Source organism: Ptiloglossa arizonensis, chromosome 2 (genome assembly GCF_051014685.1).
Source record: "Ptiloglossa arizonensis isolate GNS036 chromosome 2, iyPtiAriz1_principal, whole genome shotgun sequence".
Lineage (NCBI taxonomy): Eukaryota > Metazoa > Arthropoda > Insecta > Hymenoptera > Colletidae > Ptiloglossa > Ptiloglossa arizonensis.
Window position 1 is genome coordinate 20,301,903 of NC_135049.1, and position 21,449 is coordinate 20,323,351.

General features: G+C 40.3%; 1 long non-coding RNA gene across 1 annotated transcript in view; it reads right to left on the reverse strand.

The window, feature by feature from the left end:
- Positions 1-1,159: 1,159 nt before the first annotated feature.
- The window catches only part of LOC143155282 (uncharacterized), a 97,972-nt gene continuing 77,682 nt past the window's right edge, over positions 1,160-21,449 (reverse strand). Inside the window, exon 4 of the long non-coding RNA XR_012994366.1 lies at positions 1,160-1,271. This is a non-coding gene — a long non-coding RNA (uncharacterized LOC143155282). The remainder of the gene's footprint in view (positions 1,272-21,449) is intronic.

Consider the following 21,449-nt stretch of genomic DNA (forward strand, 5'->3'; position numbering starts at 1 on the left):
CCGCGGTTAATTTGACGAAGATCGACGGTGCGTTCATATTTCGTTAAAACATCCTTGCACGTTATGGTTAATGCTTCGCAATTGCGATAAGAATACTTCCCGTGACACACGAGTCCTTTTAACATCGCTATAAAAGAGAACCACCTACGACGAAGATACATTAAAAAAAAAAAAAAAAGAAACCACGAGGCACTGGAAAATGCTTTCAAGCTGTTTTCCCTCTTGGAACCTACGCGGTACCATTATTTTGTCAAAATGGGTTAATGTTTACGCAACGCTAAATCGCTTACAAAAAATACTAAGGTAAATATATCGTGGAAGATATTCGACCAAGTAACGAATTATCTTCTTCGAATAACAATCGACACTGATCGATGTTAACTGCCAAACTATTGAAAATAGTACTATAATTTCTGGATAAACGAGTTTAAATACAAAATCCATAGTCTCCATTTCGCGCAGATTTTCTACAGCACAATATTGATGAATGTTACGATCCTCTGGACAATTCGTCAGGGCCTTTATCAAACTTAAACGGATAACTTAGAACGATAACAGTGAACCTAAAGCAAGTAAATTGTAATCGAAGTAAAGAAACACGCGTAAAAATATAAATTACATTTTCCCGATTAGTAAAATATACATCAGTTTCGTTGCAATTCGTAGCAAGATCATCCGTACTCGGTCGAATAGTATTTCTCTTTAAAAAATTCGCGTTGCAAGACACCTATGAAAACAAAACGAGAGTAACTTCTAAAATAAGAAACGCATCGAGCACGGATGATAATCGAAGTTAATTTAATATCTTGGGGAAATAAAAATGTTCGGATCACCCTCGAGATTACCACCGACCATTGTATCCGATATTAATTAATTCACTTTGAATTTTAGTACGCCAATCGACTCGATCCAGTTCTTAGCTGGCTAGTCCCGGTCCCCCGAGTAGGATTACCATTTCTGTGTCGCGAATCGTTCGCCGACGTTCATTAGTAAATTAAATGTTAAACGTGGCTAAGGATAATGAACGACGAAACACCGTTCCACGAGATGATAGGGGGCGTGTGCGTATCTGCAATTCGAATACTTGCGGTGCGTCTCGTTACATACCTGGAAACTGGTATGCGTGCCCGTATGCGCCAATAAGCGTCGATCTACTAGGAAACTGCATCCCAAAACACGTTGGCGTGGATAATTAATTATCGCGCCAATCGGCCGTTAACGAGAGTGATGGTAATTGGAATTGATACACGGATGAGCCACAATGGACTTACCTGTAACAGGAAAAATATTAAGTAATTAGCGAGGGCCGTGTTCGCATAATGGTCGACATTACGTGCGTGTTTCGTTAAATCGATATTATCGTACATTGTAACTCTAAATGTTGCGGTGCGGTGAAATTAATTCGATACGTGCACACATCGACGAGCGCGTATTCCGTTAAATACTTACATCGAAGAAACTCGAATTCACGACGGTTGAGTTCGATGTAAAATATTTGCGAATTAGGAAAATAGAATATTCGATAGAAAGATCACGATCCTTTCTCTGTGATTTTAAGCTGCTTTTACAAGACGGTAGAACGTACATTCCTAATGTTACACGTAGAATATTAGATTCGGGAGTAGGAAGATTAGGTAAATATTCTACAGATACGTTCGAACTATTAGATTGCTCGAAAAGTAACTTCTTTTTATTTGGTAAAGATGAAACACGATTTTTTCAAAGTGTATAAGCATTTCATTAAATTATACATTCCCCATTTTGGAAAACGAAATCACTTTCCGAACATACCCAATAGTACATTCAAAATTTCAATTCCCCCATTACAGATTCCATTCGTGTCGTTGTACTTATCCAATTTCTCAAGTGTTTACAATCGCCTCGATCAAATTAACCACACTTTCCCCGTATGAAAAATCTCGTCAAATCGTCCCAATTATTACCAATCCCCCAATCTCTGTTGGATTTCACTTTCGAAGGAGTTTCGATGAGCGCGCCGCTATCGTCACCCCGGTCCCTTTTCTTATTTCACCGTATAATGTTAACGCAGTCGCCGGCAGAGAATGATTCTTGTTAGACGACGCTAACCGGCCAACGCGGTCCATTAGCGTAATGACGACAATATTGCTTTCACGACATCGAGACGGTCCGCTCGTACACCGGTGTGGGTGTAGAGTAGTACTACAAGCGCGGTCGACGACAAAAACCGTATGGGGAATGGTAATTAGGCGGTAATTACCATCGGCGAATATCGCTTCGGATTAATTGGATTAATTAGAGTCGAGCGAGTACGAGGTTTCTGTCACCCAGCGTGGCGTTTCCTTCGAAACGGCCGTTTGTTCGCCGAATTCCAGAAACCGCGGGACATAATGCCGTTCGGGGCATTCGCGACGACGAATGTTTAAACAGCAAAAGGTCCAATTAGGTGGCCGTGCGTCGGTGCATCGTAATTAATCGCCGCCATTACAAATAACAACTCCGATCGATTCATCGACGGTCTCGCGGCTCGTGTGCGGTCCGTTCAGGGGGTTCCAAGAGGGAGGGGGGCCTCGAGTAGGTGGGCGCGCTTGAAAAATTCAACTCGCCCCAGTTCCCGAATCGATTTACCCGAAAAACTTGCCCGGTAGTCGCCTAAAATACCTCTTCCATCCACTGACACGTTTCAACGTGACGGAAAGTGCCGCAGGAAGTATTAATCCGAAAGTTCCGAAAATACACGTATCGAGTTCAGCCCCGATCCGCGCGCGAAAATCCTAAGAATCGTGTCGCGCTCGCTCGCGCCCCGGGGTGAACATCGACCAGAATAGAGCGAGATTTCGTTTTATCGTCGTGACATTTATGCGAAACGGAATCGAAACTCGTGGAAATATCGAGCTGCGTGGTGTACGAAAGGTTACCGGTTATAGTCGGTAATAATAATTCGGGAATAATTATCGACAACTATCGTCGATGCGTTCAACGTCGATTTCACGCGAATTTCCACCGGTATGATTTATTCACAGGATCTTGGTTCCGTTATTGTCGCGTGGAGACGGAAAGCTGATATTTTTCAGCGAGGAGAATTCTTCCGAACGCGTCGTGAAATACACGAGGCTTTCGTTGGATGAATTTTAACTCTTGGAAATTGTAACGAGAGATTCTTGGTTTGTGGATTTAATTAATCGATATAGGAAGTAATCGATGTAGAAAGTACTAGGTGGTAGAGGTATTGAGAGAAATTGGGTGGAAAGGGAGAGAGAAACAATGTGGACGAGTTTAATAATGATGGTAAATAATAGATAAATTGATCCATATAGGAAATAATCGGTCCAGAGACTCCAGGATGTCCTTTTAAGAAAATACTACATGCTAGAGATGTTGAGAGAAATTGGGTGGAAAGTGAGAAAGAAACAAAGTGGCCGAGTTTGATAATGATGGTAAATAATAGATAGATTGATCCATGTAGGAAATAATCGGTACAGAGGCTGCAGGATGTCCTTTCGAGAAAATAAATGGACGCGTTGAATAATGATAATAAATAACGGTGTCTACGACGCGACACTGGTCCGTAGTTTATAGTTTGTTTACCCTGGCATGAAATATCTCGTGAAAATCACACACGCGTCGCGTGACAGCGAACCTGCTAAACGACGAAACCGTACCTTGTGTCTATTTGGACGTTGCTCGCGTTCAAGCGACTTTCAGGCTTCTAGTTTATTACATTTTTGCGTCACTTCCTGCGAGAACAGTGATTTTCAAGGCTGACGGAAACCACTCGCCCCGAGCATCGAAATTCTTCCCGGCCGACAACGAAATCACATAACCGGCCGGGAAACCGTTCAGACGACCGTGGAAAATCGACTCGATTTCAGGTTTCTCGTTTACCGTAATTTGTTCTAAGTCTCTCGCGACGAATCACCGGGACACAAGAGGTAAATAAGCTCGTTCGGCCGTGTAACGCAAGCGTCCGTGAAATTGATTTTCAATTCGTCTCGATGGTACAAGTGCACCGTTCTCGTCCCGCCCTCGAACTCCGATTTCGTGGAAGACGTACTCCCATAGATTTACTCCGAAATTATTTTCATCCGAATCGCGAATTTTTCGTACGTAACACTTCGCACCGTTGAAGTCAAGACGTCTCGAAATTAATTACCCTTTTTACACGAACGAGCCGATACTTTTTTATGCAGATCTCGATCGATTTAAAAATATACGATTTCGTTTAAAAAAATAAATTTGACGTCAAAAATTTCTTGCGTTAAATTACACCTCGTAAAGATTCAATTCTCAATTCAAACATTTCTCGTTGAAATGATCGCTCGTAGAAACTATTATTTTTACATAGGAACGAATCTACCTCGTTAAGAAGCCCCGCGCAGATCCAATTGCGCGCCTTTTATCGAGGAGTTACCGTAATCCATCATTATACCTTTATGAAAGTATCGCCGATGAATCGGCCAGCTTCCCCACCCCAATTTAAAGCGCAGTGTGCACACCCAGAAAAAAGTCTCTGAAAATTTTCTTTTTTAACATTCTGCACGGTTTGCGTAAATAGAAGTACCGGTAACGGTGTCTTTCAGCCCGAGTGTAAATACACGGGCCCGAAGAATTCGTTCTATAATTCCGTAGTACTTCTTTTTATTAACCCCGTTCGACGATTCTATAGCAGCGGAGGGTTTCACCGTATCTATCATTATATCTTTATGAAAAGCATTGCCAATGGATCGGGCCAGGTTCTCTCTCGGTTCGGTGAGTATTACGTGGCCCTGAAACTCTGTAAACATTTTGTTTTTAACGCCCCGGCCATGTTTTACGTAAATAGAAGTATCAGTAACGGTATCTTTCAGCCTGTACCGTGTATAAATACACGTACCAGGAGCATTCGTTCCATAATCCCGGGGTACTTCTTTTTATTAACCCCGTTCACGCTTCAGCCACGATTTTTGCCGCACTCTGTACACCCTGCATCGCCTACGTGGGCAGACCGAACCACCTTCGGCCAAATAAAAATACACCACGACACACAAACCCGTAGGGAAAAACAAATGCGGCAATGTCGGCTGCCAACTCCGGGAGATCGTCTGCGCTATTTACGGTGGACAGACGGCCGGGAATGATGAACACGGGATCCGACCATAGAATAACGTGGATTTAACCCCATCGTCTAGAATATCGTGGAAGACTCGTGGTAAGGAAATCGAGCCGAACGTAACAACCGTAGGAGTCTTGGCCATGTTCGGATGTATTTTCGTAAGATTGTTAGAAAAGAAACCCTTGTTCAATGTAGGGATTATCTTTAACGAAACCGGTGCGAATAAAGGTTCAGAGATACGGGAAATAGAGAAACTTCTTTTTATATCCATATTAAGTTTCTTTCAAATAAAAGTTAAGGATCGCGCGAACTCTCTCGCTCTTGGAATTCTTGCTGGATTAGTCCCTCTCGAGCTTCTCTCGCGTCCTATATTCTCTCACGGATGCATTCCCTTCGTTCTGATTCTTCGGAGCTTTCTCGCTCGATGCGTTTGGTCACAAGCACTCGGAATTCCTCGGTCCGGCGCCATCTCGAACGCTCGTCTTTCACGACTTATTGTCAGTTCGAACATTCGGTCGTTCGAGCAGTCTTCTTTCACGCCTCAGAAACACTTTATTCGCTCGTCTATCGTATAACGCATGGCGTATAACGAATAACGTATAACGTATAATGTATAACGTATAACGTATAACGAATAACGCATGACGTAGAACGTCGAACGTCGAATGTAGAATGTATAACGTATAACGAATAACACATGACGTAGAACGTCGAACGTCGAATGTAGAACGTATAACGAATAACGCATGACGTAGAACGTCGAATGTACAACGTACAACGTACAACGTACAACGTACAACGTACAACCATACACTCTTCACACATTCTCAGAACCACACCTGTGTCATTACATTCCCCTAATAATGTCTTCGAAAAGAAAAATCAGCTTTCACGAGGACAGTGAGAGTCGTAATCGATCTTAATGTCGATTGCAATCGTCAAATTGATTCGGTTCGAAGTCGATTACAACGACTTTAGAAATTGCTCGCAACATCGAAACTTAAATCGTGGTTCAAGTGGGTTAAGCTCTCCTCGGTGTCCTCGTGCGTTATCGATAGCGTAACCGCGTCCAAGAATCGTCGATTTCCGCGAATATTTCACCCGATGCGTGGGAGAACAATGAAAATACGGCCAGAGGATTCGCCGTGGCACAGATATTTAGACATTCGGTCGGTTGATGGAAAGTTATGCTCCTATAAAGTCGTTCTGGCAACGATCCAGAATTCCGTTAAACGAGCGGCTTCGATGAACGCAACGTGCGTTGCGTTTCGTCCGCGCACTGGAAGCTGAGAAGCTGTCGTCCGTGTGACGACACTTCTGGACAACTCGAGCGGATCTTCCGGGCGAGAGATAATTGTTTCGAGTTAAAAGTTTGGAAACGATTCGTCCGAAACGCTCTCGTTACTCGCCGAGCTGACTGCGTTCCTTCCGCGCCATGGTCGACGAAACTGATCACGATTTCCAGGAAAACGAAGGAACACCTATTTAGTATTTCGCTCGCGAGAAGTTTATGCGTCAAATTTTAAGCTTCTTCGAATTAACGAGTTTTATTTGATTTATGAATGTGGAGGATGACGATGTATCGTAGATTATCGAACGAAGGTTTGTGTTAGACGATGTTTATCAAAGACAAAGCGCCATGGAGGGGATTCTGGTAATGTACTGTAGGTAAATATCGTACATCGTTTAACAAGAAGGTTTATTTGAAAAAAAAAATATAGAACGCGCAGTATATTAATTTTTATACATTGATTTAGTATACCTATTAATTTTAATACACTCTGCATTCAATATTTTTTCTTTCGTATTAATTATACTATACTGTGCATTGTACATTTTTTCTAAACAAACGCGAACGTAGCGCTTGCGTATCTTCGAAGAATCGTCGTTTGTCGGCGATTCAAAGCACGATCAAAATATAAACGTAAACGTTTTTAATTCTTCGTTGGTTACCTCGAGATATTGAACAGCGACGACGGAGTTTCATTTTGTTCACTTCACGAAGCAAACAATATCTTCAAAGGAATATTATCCACGCTCGTCTTAACGGGACTAAAGATAGGTAAGTACTGGGATAACAATTTATATTAGATACTATGTTTTCGAGCGGTAAGAAAACAAGTAAGGAAACAATTTTCAAAATTTCTGGATGTTACATACGAGTAAGCGTGGTTTACGTTCGATCATTATCCAACGAAGATTCGCACTAGACCAACAATATTTATGCTTTCGATCTTCGTTATCGAGGTTCGTGGATATATACGAGGAAAATAACAATGGAACAACAGAGATCCCGTAAGAAACGATTGGAAGTTCCGCGAAAGATCGAGCGTAGGAATAAGGAAGATGAGTGGAAGCATTGCACGCAGAGCCCGTAAGAAACATCACTTAGGAGCAATCTGTTTTTCTCGAGCAGGAGTTTTAAGATTCAACGGAAGAACGAATCGCGAGAGGTGAATTACTGGTTGCAATGCGCCGCTGCACGATGGATGAATGAACTCGTGAAAAAATGGAACGGAATACCTGAATACTTTTTCCTGATAGATAATCTTGACCGATGAAAATGTTCGTTCTCGGAAAAAATTCTTCTCACGATTCATCAAATGTATACGTATCGTATCGTCTCGCGTCGAGAACGTTTCCAAGTTAACTGAATCGCGATTTGAAATATTTTTTTATTATCAGGTGTTTAATAACACGTTACGTGGAACGGTATTTTAATTTGGTACAATGCATGCAATCGCGTTACGCGCTCTGTGGAAGATCTTGCACCTATTTTACGTTAAACACCGATATCGAATGAACGATAATCGCTGGCTCTAATTAAACTCTATCCCATTATATATTTTCACTTCGTGCACTGGCAGCCACTATTACCAGCGATCTGGAAAATATTCATGCGTCGAATAATAGGGAACACCGAGCTGCAGCCAGCCTCGTCGAAAGTAAAATGTCAAAGTATCCCTGTTTCGCGTCACGTGTTCCGTTATCCGTAACAATTGCATTAAAAACAATCAACAAACACCGAAACACTTTTAATCAGCTTAAAACGTACGAGTGACAAATGTTTCGAATATGGAAAATTCGAAATACTCGAGTTACGATAATGTTCTACTTGAACCCCAACCACAATAGAAATGGAACAAAATTGATACGATAATACAAACTCTAACGAAAAATTTTTTTAAATCGTTTCGTCATAGTTCTGGTAATGTTCTGTTAGTAAAATTGATACGACAAACCCTTCGTAAACTCGATGTTGAAAATGAAACTTACATTTGAAAATATCGACCGATTAATACTCATAGAGTACAATTTCATGGAATTGTCGCATCGTGAGAATCGATCGAATAAAATTGTATTTAATATTTATCGATACGGAAGCTCAATTTTCCACCTCTTTGGAGTGTTTTTTTTTTTTTTTGTTTCAAGTACGAATTATTCGCGCGATAACGGAACACGATCAACGTCGCGATTTATTTTGAAAGTCGCGCGATTAGGATCGCCCCGTGTGAAAACAGGCGACGTCGGAATCGCTTTGACACAATCGTTTCGAGCGGAGGTAAAAACTATCATTCCCGTTACAAAACTTGCTATTCCCGCGAATACAATAAGAACGTTGGGCAACGCGAGATACTAATCGGTATTAAGAGAATAACACGATTAATCTTGATAACGGAGCGTAAGATTGTGGCAACAGTTTCGTCAGGTGACTCAGACCACCCACGTACAACGAAGGGTGTGATCAACGTGTTTACGCTCGTAAAACCTGATTCCGGTAACGGTCGTGATAGCGGGAAAAATTTATAATAGACACGTTTCGTGCTCTAAGTCCGAGATTTACGAAAGAACCTGTTACGGGGGACTCTTCCACCAAGTTTTTGCGCCGTGACTTCGACGTGCCGGAGGTCGTATTTTCAAATTTAATAAAACGTTCGCAAAGTAAATTGAACCCCGCGTATCGCCGATATTAATATCATCCACGTGGTATTAAAACGAACGAAAAATCGTACAAATTTGAATACGAGCGTGCAATATACTCGTGCATATATTCCAAGTGGGCGTGTATTTGAAATTATCTGTTAAATTATTCTCGAACAAAAATCTCGTTGGCACGGTACAGAGTGAATTTAAATCCAAGGTAAATTAAGAAATTATTTCCATCGCGAGGAACGAATTTCGGTAAAAATCTCGACGTACGAATATATGTATGTACGTATGTGTAAATGCAGATAACACGAGGGCGAAACAAGTGTGGGCATTGGACAATTAAGACAAACTCCGGATTAAACATAAAATCCAATTAAATGCACGATAGTAGCGTTAAAGGTCTGTATGGGAGGAGCTTTGATTAAAATATCGGAAGTGTAAATTTGAAGAGTCGAAAATCGACGAAGAGTTTAAACATTCCATAAACAAAAAATCACGAAGAATCATTCTTCCATCGCTCGTTATCGAAAAATTATTTCCCGTTGCTGAAAAATATTTTCGTGAACGGTGACGACTTGGCACTTGGTAACTCGAAAAAGGTATAAATTTTCATAGATTTCAATTTACAGTCAATTTTCACTCTCACATAATTTCCATATCTTTAATAAAAGCTTTCAATCTCCGACAGCATATTCATTCCATGTCACCTCTACCAAACAATGTTCCCAAAGATTCACTTCCAACCGTAGAATACAATTTAATATTTCCAAAGTAAATAACATCGAACTTACACCGGTTACATATTAACAAATCGGTGAGCACGTTCGGCTGCAGTTGCATCGCAAAAGCCCTAAACAATTCGATTTCCACGCGATGGAGTTCCTACGGTTGTAAAATTTCCAACACCCGGTACAATTTGCACGTTCGTCGAATTCTTCTTCCGTAATCGCGATCGTTCACCAGCAAGGGGTGAGTCCTAACCCCAACCGAGTCGCGAGAGCAATCATTTCACTTCTTTCGGCCACCGTAATTGAATTCACGTTTATCGAATTAATCACGCCTGCCTCCCGCGCGACTACGAGCGTCTCGAGGAGGCAAACGTTTGCAAACTCGAATCGCATTACTTTAATTCATCCGAGCCGCTCTTTTCCCCGTTCCCAATAAATCACTTTCCAACCGAAGCGGTTCGAGCTGCGAAGGAAGAAAGGAAGGAATCCTCTTCTGAGTCGCGAGGCGCACCAAACGCGAACAAACCGATCTTTAGCGCGAAATTGTCCAGGATATTTCCCTTCCGCGTTTCGAGCTATGCACAGACTGAAGAGGAACGCGAACAAACGCAAACGAACACGAGCAAACGCGAACAAACGCGAACAAACATCGAGCACGAACATTACTGATAAACGATCGTGCATATTCGTTAACGTTCGAACATATTCGACAGTGTTCCATAGCGTTTAGTGTGTTAACCCTTTGCACTCGATTATTCTTTGCTACCAGAAACCAAATACGAACAAACGCGAACAAACATCGAGCACGAACATTTCTGATAAACGATCGCGCATATTCGTTAATGTTCAAACATATTCGACAGTGTTCCATAGCGTTTAGTGTGTTAACCCTTTGCACTCGATTATTCTTTGCCACCAGAAACCAAATACGAACAAACGCGAACAAACATCGAGCACGAACATTTCTGATAAACGATCGCGCATATTCGTTAACGTTCGAACATATTCGACAGTGTTCCATAGTGTTTAGTGTGTTAACCCTTTGCACTCCATTATTCTTTGCTACCAGAAACCGATGCCTCGAGAAAATTCATTAAGTCGTAAAATTAAATTCGAATGGAACGTTTTTATGTAGTTCGTATATATACGTTTACACTCTACGAAAAGGTAATGTTTGAATTCTAATTTGAATTACAAACTACGAAGTTTTCCCGGGTGGGAAATATTACACTGAATTAGGTGGCGACCGAGGGTCTCCTCTCGAGTCCAAAGGGTTAAAGCGGAATTTGCTCGATCGTGAATTTTCTTTCGATTCACTGGACAAACGGTCGAACGTGAGTGTCGTTAGTCTTAACAAGGATAGTATATCATCGATACCATTTTATATTAGAAGAATATAACAAAGACCTAATAGAAATAGATTATCGTTCAATTGAATAGAAGGTATTTCTATTCGATATTTTCATTGAACCAACAGGTAGTGTTAGATTCGTTCAATAAATATTCGGTGAAACCGCGATGGAATGTAAATTTAATTGTATTCTTTGTAAAACTTGGATGTATTGGATTTTTCTCTCGAGATTTCAAGGTTGTTCTGTTCAAATTATTAGGTCATTCGGAAAGTCGTTTCGTTTCTTTTTTTTTGGTGAAAATGGAACACGATTTTTTTAAAGTGTATAAACATTTTATTAAATTATATATTCTTCATATTTGGAAACGAAATTACTTTCCGAACAACCTAATAGCTTTAAGGGAGTATGCATACTGTAGGATTTGAGAAGAATGATTTAGCGACGCGTACAATTTTCAGTGTCGTGGACACCAATTTGTTAGGTCTGGGTTAGGTCGCGTACAATTTTCAGTGTCTTGGACACCGATTTGTTCACCTTGTTCATTCGTACTCGTAATATTTGCCTTAGTCTGGGTCAGGTCTGGGTTAGGTCTAGGTTAGGTCGCGTACAATTTTCAGTGTCATAGACACCAATTTGTTAGGTTTTGGTTAGGTCTGGGTTAGGTCGCGTACAATTTTCATTGTCATGGACACCGATTTGTTCACCTTGTTCGTTCGTACTCGAAATGTTCGCCTTGGTTTGGATTAGGTCTGGGTTAGGTCTAGATTAGGTCACGTCCAATTTTCAGTGTCGTGGACACCGATTTGTTCACCTTGTTCGTTCGTACGCGTAATGTTCGGCTCGAGCTGAACATACCTTCGGTAACGACCATCGCCAGGGTGTGATTTCCACGGGTGAAGAGAAGGCGCGAATCGACGCCCTTGGCTCTCACCATCTCTTAGCTTTTGCTTATACTTCGCATCGCTCGTGCCAACCGACACCTTTTCTACTGTTTCTTTTCAATATCCTCGCCAGTTTCCAGACCGAACGATCCCTTTGTTTTCCATCCACGGGAAGACGCGTTCGAGGAAAAGGATCGTCGAACTGTTTCCTAAAACCGGGGTCGTTACCTGTACCCACCGAGTAAATGAAAACCCGCTGCGTTGCTCTCGAATCGTTTTGTTCGAAATTAAAGGCGGACAAACCGCGCGGTTTCCATCGAAAGCACTCGACGCTCGAGGAAAATTTGATTTACATCCTATCCCTTCCCTCCTCTCTCTATATCGCTCGTGGGACAAGAGGGCTGAAATTATTATCGAGATCTAAATTCCTTTCGGCGAATAAGCTTACACCGACAGGCCCTACATTTTCTTTTGAAAGAGAAGGGGAGAGACGATGAATTCAAGCTGAATAAACATTTGGAAACACAATAATTCTAAGATGGAGTAACCCCAGGTCGAATAACGGATAAACGTTTGTTTAAATTTGAATATTTTTCGAGCAATGTGTAGGAAATTTTATCGGCAAAAAATATCTCTTTGGGAAACTTTTATCGTAAACGATGTCTCTCTAGAAAATTTCTACTGTACGAGATATGTCTCTAGAAAATTGCTACTATATAAAATAAGAATTTCCTGACTCGTCTATCTCCGAATTAACCGTATAACTAATAAAATCAATGATTACAGATTCGTTTGTCGCGTGTTCATCCTTCGATGCTCCATTTGTTTCGAATAACTACCCTTCTTATCACGAGTATGTGATCCCTCCTATCACAAATTTGTTTACTTCTCGTAACATACACGTGCATTTTAATTTCGTGAATAAATTTCCTTTCTGCTCCTCGCTTTCAACCACCTCACTTTTCATTTCTATTCGACGAAATCGATTCCGATGAAACAGTCCTGTACAATAACTTTCGTCGTTGCTCGGAACGAAGCGAGCACCCCTAATAGAATCGTGGAGCCAGTTCGCGCAAATCGAGAAACAAATACTTATTCTTACGAATATCGGTGCATTTATCGAACCTGTTCAACAGGTATCATTTACCTCCTACGGGCAACATTTACACACAGATCGCGCAGCGAAAGGTTTTTTGTGTCAAGTGATTCCTGTTCGCGGAGCAGCGCACCTGTGAGCTCTCCTTCACCTCTGACAGACGCCTCAAGGATTCACCGTCATCGGCCTCCCGATGATTCATGAATCCTATCGAGCAAGACGGCACTTACGTGGCCCGTTGAACAACAGATGACTCATCCGCGAATATCGAAAATATTGAACGCACCCTCGAGCTACGCGCCGTTAGAAAGTGAACAGGTGTCAACGTGGAACCGCGGAACGCACAGTCCGTTAAGAATGCACCTTGAAGTGCAACCGCGCCGCTGTGAATGTGAACCTAAATGCCAGTACCTCCGCGATCGATAACAAACGCTTATCTCTCGCGATCTACGCGCGCGGAACTTATTTATTGGAAAGTGACAGGTGATCGATGGTGCTCCATCGTTCGAATTTTTCCTACGTGCGTTAAACCCGTTGAAAATTGAGACATCCACCGAAACATGGCGAACCACGCGGAAGATCCGCGAATAGAGATCGATACGATCGAATTCGCGAGCAATTACGTCGGTGCTCGCCGACTTTCCAACAATTTGCATAATCGAGAACCAGCTCGCGGGGTTTATCGCGTGGAAATGAATTTTTTTTCTCTTTTTTTCTTTTTTTTTTAATTTTATTTTATTCAACGTCTTTATTGCGAGCGTGCACGTGGAGATGTACGTAGAAGATAAGTGGGTAAAAGTATGCTAATAATTTTGCAACAGAGCCGAGATACGACCGCGGTGCTGTTACCGACCTGATCTCGAATATATACGCGAAACAAACCGATTTACCGAGCAAATAATAATAGAGGAAAGTATGTGATAATTTGTTACGATGGATAAGACGAGGTACGAAAAATATGTGAAATGTAAAAAATTAACGATGTTATAAATTATATTTATTAGTTTAAATATAATATTAGTTTATAAATTATATTTATTACTTTAAATATGATAGGAAGTCTCTATTTTTATTTGAAAGTAACGACGATCGATCGCTGTTACGAATCGATCTTATTGCAAAAGTATTGTAATTAATTGTATCGAGAATTGATATTCTATCTTGTTACATCGAATGTATGAAAATCTTCGGAAATTCCTGATCAAATCGAGCACTTTATCGCGTAACATTTCTATCCGAATTATTCGAGTCATCTTCGGTATAGAAACGTTTAATCGCGCATCGAATTTATTCGCATCGAAGATGATTCGACAAACTGAATCGGAAACTTTGCACAATAACACGCTTGAATTACGTTTTTCACCGATAAATCGACCAACATTTTTCACGACGTGGACAACGATGGAAATCATTATTCAACGATACTGATAATGATATTTAAAAACGCTCTGGAAGAATATGGAACTATCGTTCGAAAAATTGTAACAGGTTGTCCGATTTCGTAATACCGCGGTGTAATTAAAGGGAGGTTTAACTAGCGAGAAATTGTTCGCATTACCGAGCGCGACGCAATCAATTAACGCTTTCCAAAGGATTTTGCAACATTCGCGCGACGAAACGTGCACCGCGCGAGAAAATCTCGAAGAACGCGACACTAAATTTAACGTTAGGCAATCCGTGTACTTTTCGTACGGGCAATTTTTCTCTCGAAATTGCGAAGGTGACGGAGCAAGGTTTATCGCGGAATGATAAAAACACGAAGATCGTAACTCTCATTCTCGAGAAAGCACGCCCGATTTGTGATCTCGCGCGCGTAGATCGAACGTGTAAATGGCGACGATTTCAACACGAATATACACTATAAGTATCTAACTAATTGTAAAAATCGGATAAGAAGATTGACATCTTTGTTGTAATATAAATATTCTGAAATTGATTACTATCGTTAAAAATCTTACCAACGTAAATATTTCTAAGTGATTGCGGACGATTGGAATATTTTGAATCCATTAACCCCCGTAATATTATCGCAATTCATCCTCACTTGTAAAACCGTAAAAATTATTTTATCTCACCTTTGTTAATTTCTAAAGAAACTTACACGGTACAATTGAGCAATACAAAACTCTCCTCGAATCGAAAGAAACCCAAGTCTGGTACAGATAATGTTAGCGTCCATCGCAAATATTTCGAACAATTACTACACACCGTTGTACAAGCCAGTGAAATACAATATAGTGAAAACACAATCGCTATTTAGTGTCGTTGTCGCTGAAAGTACTTCCAACGAGTATGTTTCTCAACGTTTCTACAATATTTTCTATATTTTCGATAAGCAAGACCAAATACACACAAACGGTAGTGTAATCGAGCGTCGTTGAAACACGACGTAATTTACGATTCAATTATTCCGTCTGACGAAAAGAAATTAAAATAAAATAAAGAAGAAGAAAAATAACGCGTGGCTCCGAAATTGTGACGAAACCTCGTCCGTCCGTTGTGCGAACGATCGAAATAAAAAGGAGGATACCTCGTACGAAAGCGGAGACGGCAAGTACGCGGCGACGTTTACGAGGCGAGATATCGTCGCGCGGCTGGCCATCCTCGTTACTCAGTGCGCGGGAATACGCGCCTAATTTACGCTTAACCGGGAAAACGTTCCAAGTTGCGCAACCCGCTCGTTATATTACGCTCGCGGAATCGGGCACGGTGAAACCGCGCGAGACCGGGGAGGAGGCGTGTTTTTAAGAGCGAGAGACGGAATAAAAGGGCGAAACGTTTGAATCCGACGTCTAGTTCCCACGGTTTGTTCCGCGCGGCGTTCCACGCACGATGAGAGCAACAAGGTGATTCCGGCTAAAACCATTCGCTATCGGGTTGCTCGCGTTAAGCCGAACAGAACTTTCCATTTCGATGCAGCCGGAGATTTCCTTCGCGCCGATTCGCCGATGTCAATACCGCGAAGCCTGGTGTGCTTCACGAACCGATGTTGCGAATTCTTTGAAAGAAAAAAAAAACAAAAAAGAAAACATACTTCGAAGGAACGTGAATAAATATTTCCGCAGTCGAGATTCGCACGGATTAAACCGTGCACGTTTAGAATTTTCACGTTGGAATTTAGCAACGTACTAAATACTGAAATTTTGATTTAAGAGAATTATTGAAAAATATTGCTCAAATTTTCTCAATTTTTTATAAATATAATATATATTTATGAACATGAAAGTTTTCCAAGGGTTTCATTTACCAAAGCTTCTATTGAAAAATAAATTTGTCTATCGCGAACACCTTGGATTGCAAAGAGTTTATGCTACGATTCGAATCCCTACTTTTGAAAATACTGTAACGAGACGAGTGAAAAGTAAACAAACGTTGTTCTCGCCGATTTCGGGCGATAGAATCTTTCTAATCGAGTGGAAAATATTATTTTTCAATGGAAACACACTTTGGTAAATGAAACGCTTGGAAAACTTTCGCGTTAATGAATGTATATTATATTTATGAGAAATTGAGAAAATTTGAGTAATATTTTTGAATAGTTCTCTCGAATCGAAGTTTAGGTATTTATTAATCGGTGATGAGTTGTAGATTTTAGAATGTACTCCTACGGTTGTTTAAATTATTTAAAATATGTATAAATATGTTAAAATTTGTCTATGGCGAACACCTTGGATTCCAAAGCGTCTATGCCAAGATTCGAATCCCTACTTTTGAAAATACTGTAACGAGACGAGTGAAAAGTACTATGTTGGCGTAGATAGACAGCCAGTTCGCTTTAACGATGAAGGTAAATGGGATGCACTGTGAGAGAAAGAAAGAGAGAGAGAAAGAGATGGAACGACAGCGAACGAGTCTCGCATTACATTGAAAAAACCTCACCAGTCCATCGGTAATACTATCGCGAAGATATCACGAGAAATGTACGAATTTTAATTTTTACAAAGAATGGAAATCACTCTGTTATTCGAATTCGACGTAAAGAGTAAAAATTGTCACTTAAAAGCGAGCAGCAAATACCGACCAGTATCTAATTGATTTATGTTAAGTTTAACGAGTATTCGTGAATCGATAAAATGGCTAAATACACCTACAAAATGGTGACCGAAACCGTTACGTGTATTTGTTTCAATTTCTTGTATTTAATCAACCCATAACTGCTTGACCGTTCTCTTGCAGCTTTTAAGACTGGCACGCGCATTGAAAGCAATTTACATTACAATGAATGCTAATTGAAAGAAAATTACTTCCTAACTAGCGAAGTTCTTCCAGTTAGTAAACTCTTAAATCGGTAAACCGACTTTGATGCCAGCATAACTACATCAAACTCCGAGATTCGTCGTCCCGTTTCGTCTATTTACAGGAAAATAAGTCTGGAATTCGTACGGGCGGGGAGCTCGTAAAAAGAAACTAATCGTTTCGTTCCAATTAAATTCAATGTACACCAAGAATGCACAATAAATCCGAAGAATAAAATATTTCCATTTTTGTCTACAATTTTCAGTCGACGTATGCAAATGTTCCCGACTTATATTCCAATCTAACTCTTGCGTTTCGTATGCACGTACATGTGCTTCTTTAAAACCAATATTCGGAATATTCCAATACGCGAATAATCGTAAAAATCGTGACCAAATACTCGCGATCGATCTTCTCAAAGCCATCTTACTTATCCCTCGCGATTGAATTTCTCAAAGATAGATTAGACGATCGTAAGTGGACTCGATTTTAAATGTATATACACTTCTTGCAAAGAATAATACGTCCCGAAAATGGCGAGAAACGCGTAACAAAGAGAACAGTGCGAGATTTCGTCACGATGGCCATCCGTGGAATTGCATCGGCGCGAAACCGGTGACCCTCGAAATTCTACGCGGGGGCAAAGCGGACGTAAATTAGGTCGTGAAATTATTTCGCGCACGAAGACTGGCAGAAGATAAAATGTCGGAGAACACGAAGGCGGCGCGACATTCGCAGGTACTCGAGCGTTCGACCAGAGTGCTACTAATTACGCCAGCACTTCGTTAAAGCTCGCCGTAAACCTCCCGTTGTTTCGTACCCGTCTCGCGCCAATAAACAACCGAGATGACAAAAATATAGAGGCCAGGTTCCCGCACCGTTGCTTAAAGTGAAAGACCGCTCGGAGACGTTTCACGATGAACTCGTCGTTTGCTACTCGGTTGGCTTCGCATCGAACGGGGGAATTGTAAAAACGATTTGTATCGGGGACGAAAGTATCGCGTGATTCGAATGATAAACGACCTTGAAAACGCTACGATACTCCGGTAACACGTATCTTGATTTATTATTCGCCGATACGAAAGAAACGGAAGCACGCGCGGGCATGTGCGCGTGGCACAAAAGCAACTTCGCGAAGAATCAAGACGCCACGAGGGAAGGGGGGAAAAAAATCAGCTCGGGCCACACACGGAGTCATCTGTCCTCTATACAAGGTGGACCATTTAAACGAGAGCAGAGAAATACAATTCGAAGGAATCGGTGTACATTTGATTGGTTTGTCTCTCGAGATTTCAAGGTTGTTCTGTTCAAATTATTGGGTAGGAAATTCTTCTTCGAGTAAAATAATTCACGTCTAAAAATAAAAATAAAAAATATTTTCATAACTGTAGCGTCGAGTCCACGTAGAAATACAATTTTTGTATTTTATGTATGTTACGTACATACAAATTATACACCATTTAAATATTGAATTGTTCGGAGAGTCGTTTCGTTTTCTTTTGGTGAAAATGAAACAAGATTCTTTTTAGAGTGTATGGACATTTTGTTACATTATATACTCTCCATTTTGGAAAACGAGATGACTTTCCGAACAACCCAATATATTATTCTGTACGAAAGAGTTCGGATCGTTAATGTCTTGGAAATCTTGTTCTTCGTGAACTAAAACTTGAGAAGATAAAGACGAAGGAAACCTTGTCTCAGAGGGGTCGAAAGTTTTACGTATTGTTTCTAGCCATTCTTTTTTTTTTGAATGTGAATAGAAACGTTGGAAAGTTCTAATTAGTCCTGTAAAATAAAAGAGAGTTTGTCAAATACAGTGGTATATAATTTATTAATTGTTTTTGGTTCCAAGTAAATGATTATTTTCTATCTAGAAAAGGATTGGGGTATCGTATCACCATTTTCTTCTTTAAGTATTCATCTAGGCTAACGTTTCGCTGAAAATAATATGCGTTCTTGTTAATCGTTTCGCCGCTTACTACATTACTGAACGAATAAAACTCCGATTTGAAAATTGGGTTATCCATTTTTATGCTGTAGCGCAAAAGAACCTAATTAAATTCCTTTCCTTCTGTTCTAGCAATAAAGAATTTCTTACAGACCTCGTTCAGGATGCGCGTTATAGATCCATTCATCGTAAAACTAAATATCTCTGTTTATAGTGGAATCAACGAAAGAACAGATTTCCTATTTGCAAACAACAAATGCATTTTCAAGCAGACGAATAAATATTTATTCGTCCTTTAAACGTTTATACTGTTATATCAACGTTTATTTTATGTATTTCAAGTACCCATTATTTCCTACATTCGAGCAACTTCAATATTTGAAATACCAAGCGTTTCGAGTAAATCGATATTTCGGTTGTTCACCAACAACGTTACGGGACATAAAAGGCTGGAATATTATTTCAAAAAATGGAGCAGCCTCGATATTTGAAATACCTATCGTCCCGAATAAATCGATACATTGGTTACTTTCCGACAACGTCGCGGGAAATAAAAGAACCGAAATATTATTTCAAACAATTACTCCTTATTTTCATTCTAAAGTAAACTCTCCCCATGTCTGAATACCAATTACCAATATTTATTGTACATCGAAACTATCGATATTCAGTAGCAATAATAGCTATTATCAACACATCGATTGCCATCGAAACATTTGACGAAATATAAAACCGAAAAGCTATTAATAATAAGTTTGTAATCAAACTTATTTTTCAAAGTAAGTGAATCGATAAGAGACAAGTATATTTAAAGTCTACAAATTTCTTTCGTGTGCACGTTGATAAAATATTGATAAAGTGTTGCGAATTTCCAATATTAAAATACGTGACCTATCGATACGGTCGCAGAACCAACGCGATGGAGAAAATTCATGCTAGATCAATGAGAACATTCGACGAACAATCACGAGATGTTTCGAACACTTGGTTGCAGTGTTCGAAACAATGGTAGTCGGGTAGTGTCCAACTGAATCGTTTCTGAAACTGCTCCCACCAGGTTGAGTCGATTCTTTCGTTGACTGCGTTACAGTCACCGATTGTCCTTATCTTTCCTATCCGAGCACATTAATAATCTGCCGTCTGATGGACAATAGCTAGTGTTGGAAATGATCGAAGACCGTAGCGCTACCGTAATAATGGGTTGGAAACGGTTGGCAGTTCCACCGGCGTCATGAACGTGCACACGGTGGCGAACACGATGGTCCCTGGTATTGGTAGAGGGTATGTTAACAATGGGCTCATTAAGACCGTTTACGCGGCGACTGTAAAACTGCGCGGTGCACACAATTTGCGATGAAACGTAATTTATTCTACGAGAAACGCTGCGTCTCCGAGTGAATTATTAACTGTTTTCCCATCGTGTACATATTTAGAGGGGGATTAAATTGATATAACGGCCTATCGTGTTTCGAATCTCGTTAACTTTTACGTACGAGTAACGCGAAGAGGCAATTACATCGATCTTGAATGCTCAATTACCGATGTTTAAACATTTTCTTTCGTTTTCGTACGGTCGTTAGATCGTGCGTTACATCTCGAACGAAATCTAAGATACGCGTGGTGCAACGTGTGAAACGTTCGTGGAGTGAATTACTTTTACACTGGTGAACAAATTAATCGAACAACTCGTATCGTTTAACCGTCTTCTCGTTGTATCGTAAATGTACCAGATGTCCAATGATTATTTAATTTATAGACAAATTTAATTTTGAGACAATTGCCACAGTGCTTTACATCTTGAATTAATTCAAAGTTACAAACGTACGATGTAAAATATTCCAGGAGTAAATTATTGTTCGATCGTTGGACTATTGGTTATCTTTCATAGTGAAATTTTTTCATTCGAAAAGAGTAGTGTTCTCCACTAGCGTCGATACAAAGAGGAGAATTTACGAATTATTCTTGCATTTAAAGCGATCGAAAAATTAATAAACGAAAAGGTTAGCCACCGTGTATATTATTGTTCGATCCTGAGACTATTGGTTATCTTTGGTAGTGAAATTTTGTTCATTCGAAAAGCGTAGTGTTCTCCACTCGCGTCGATACAAAGAGGAGAATTTACGAATTATTCTTGCATCTAAAGCGATCGAAAAATTAATAAATGAAAAGACTAACCGCCGTGTATATTATTGTTCGATCCTGAG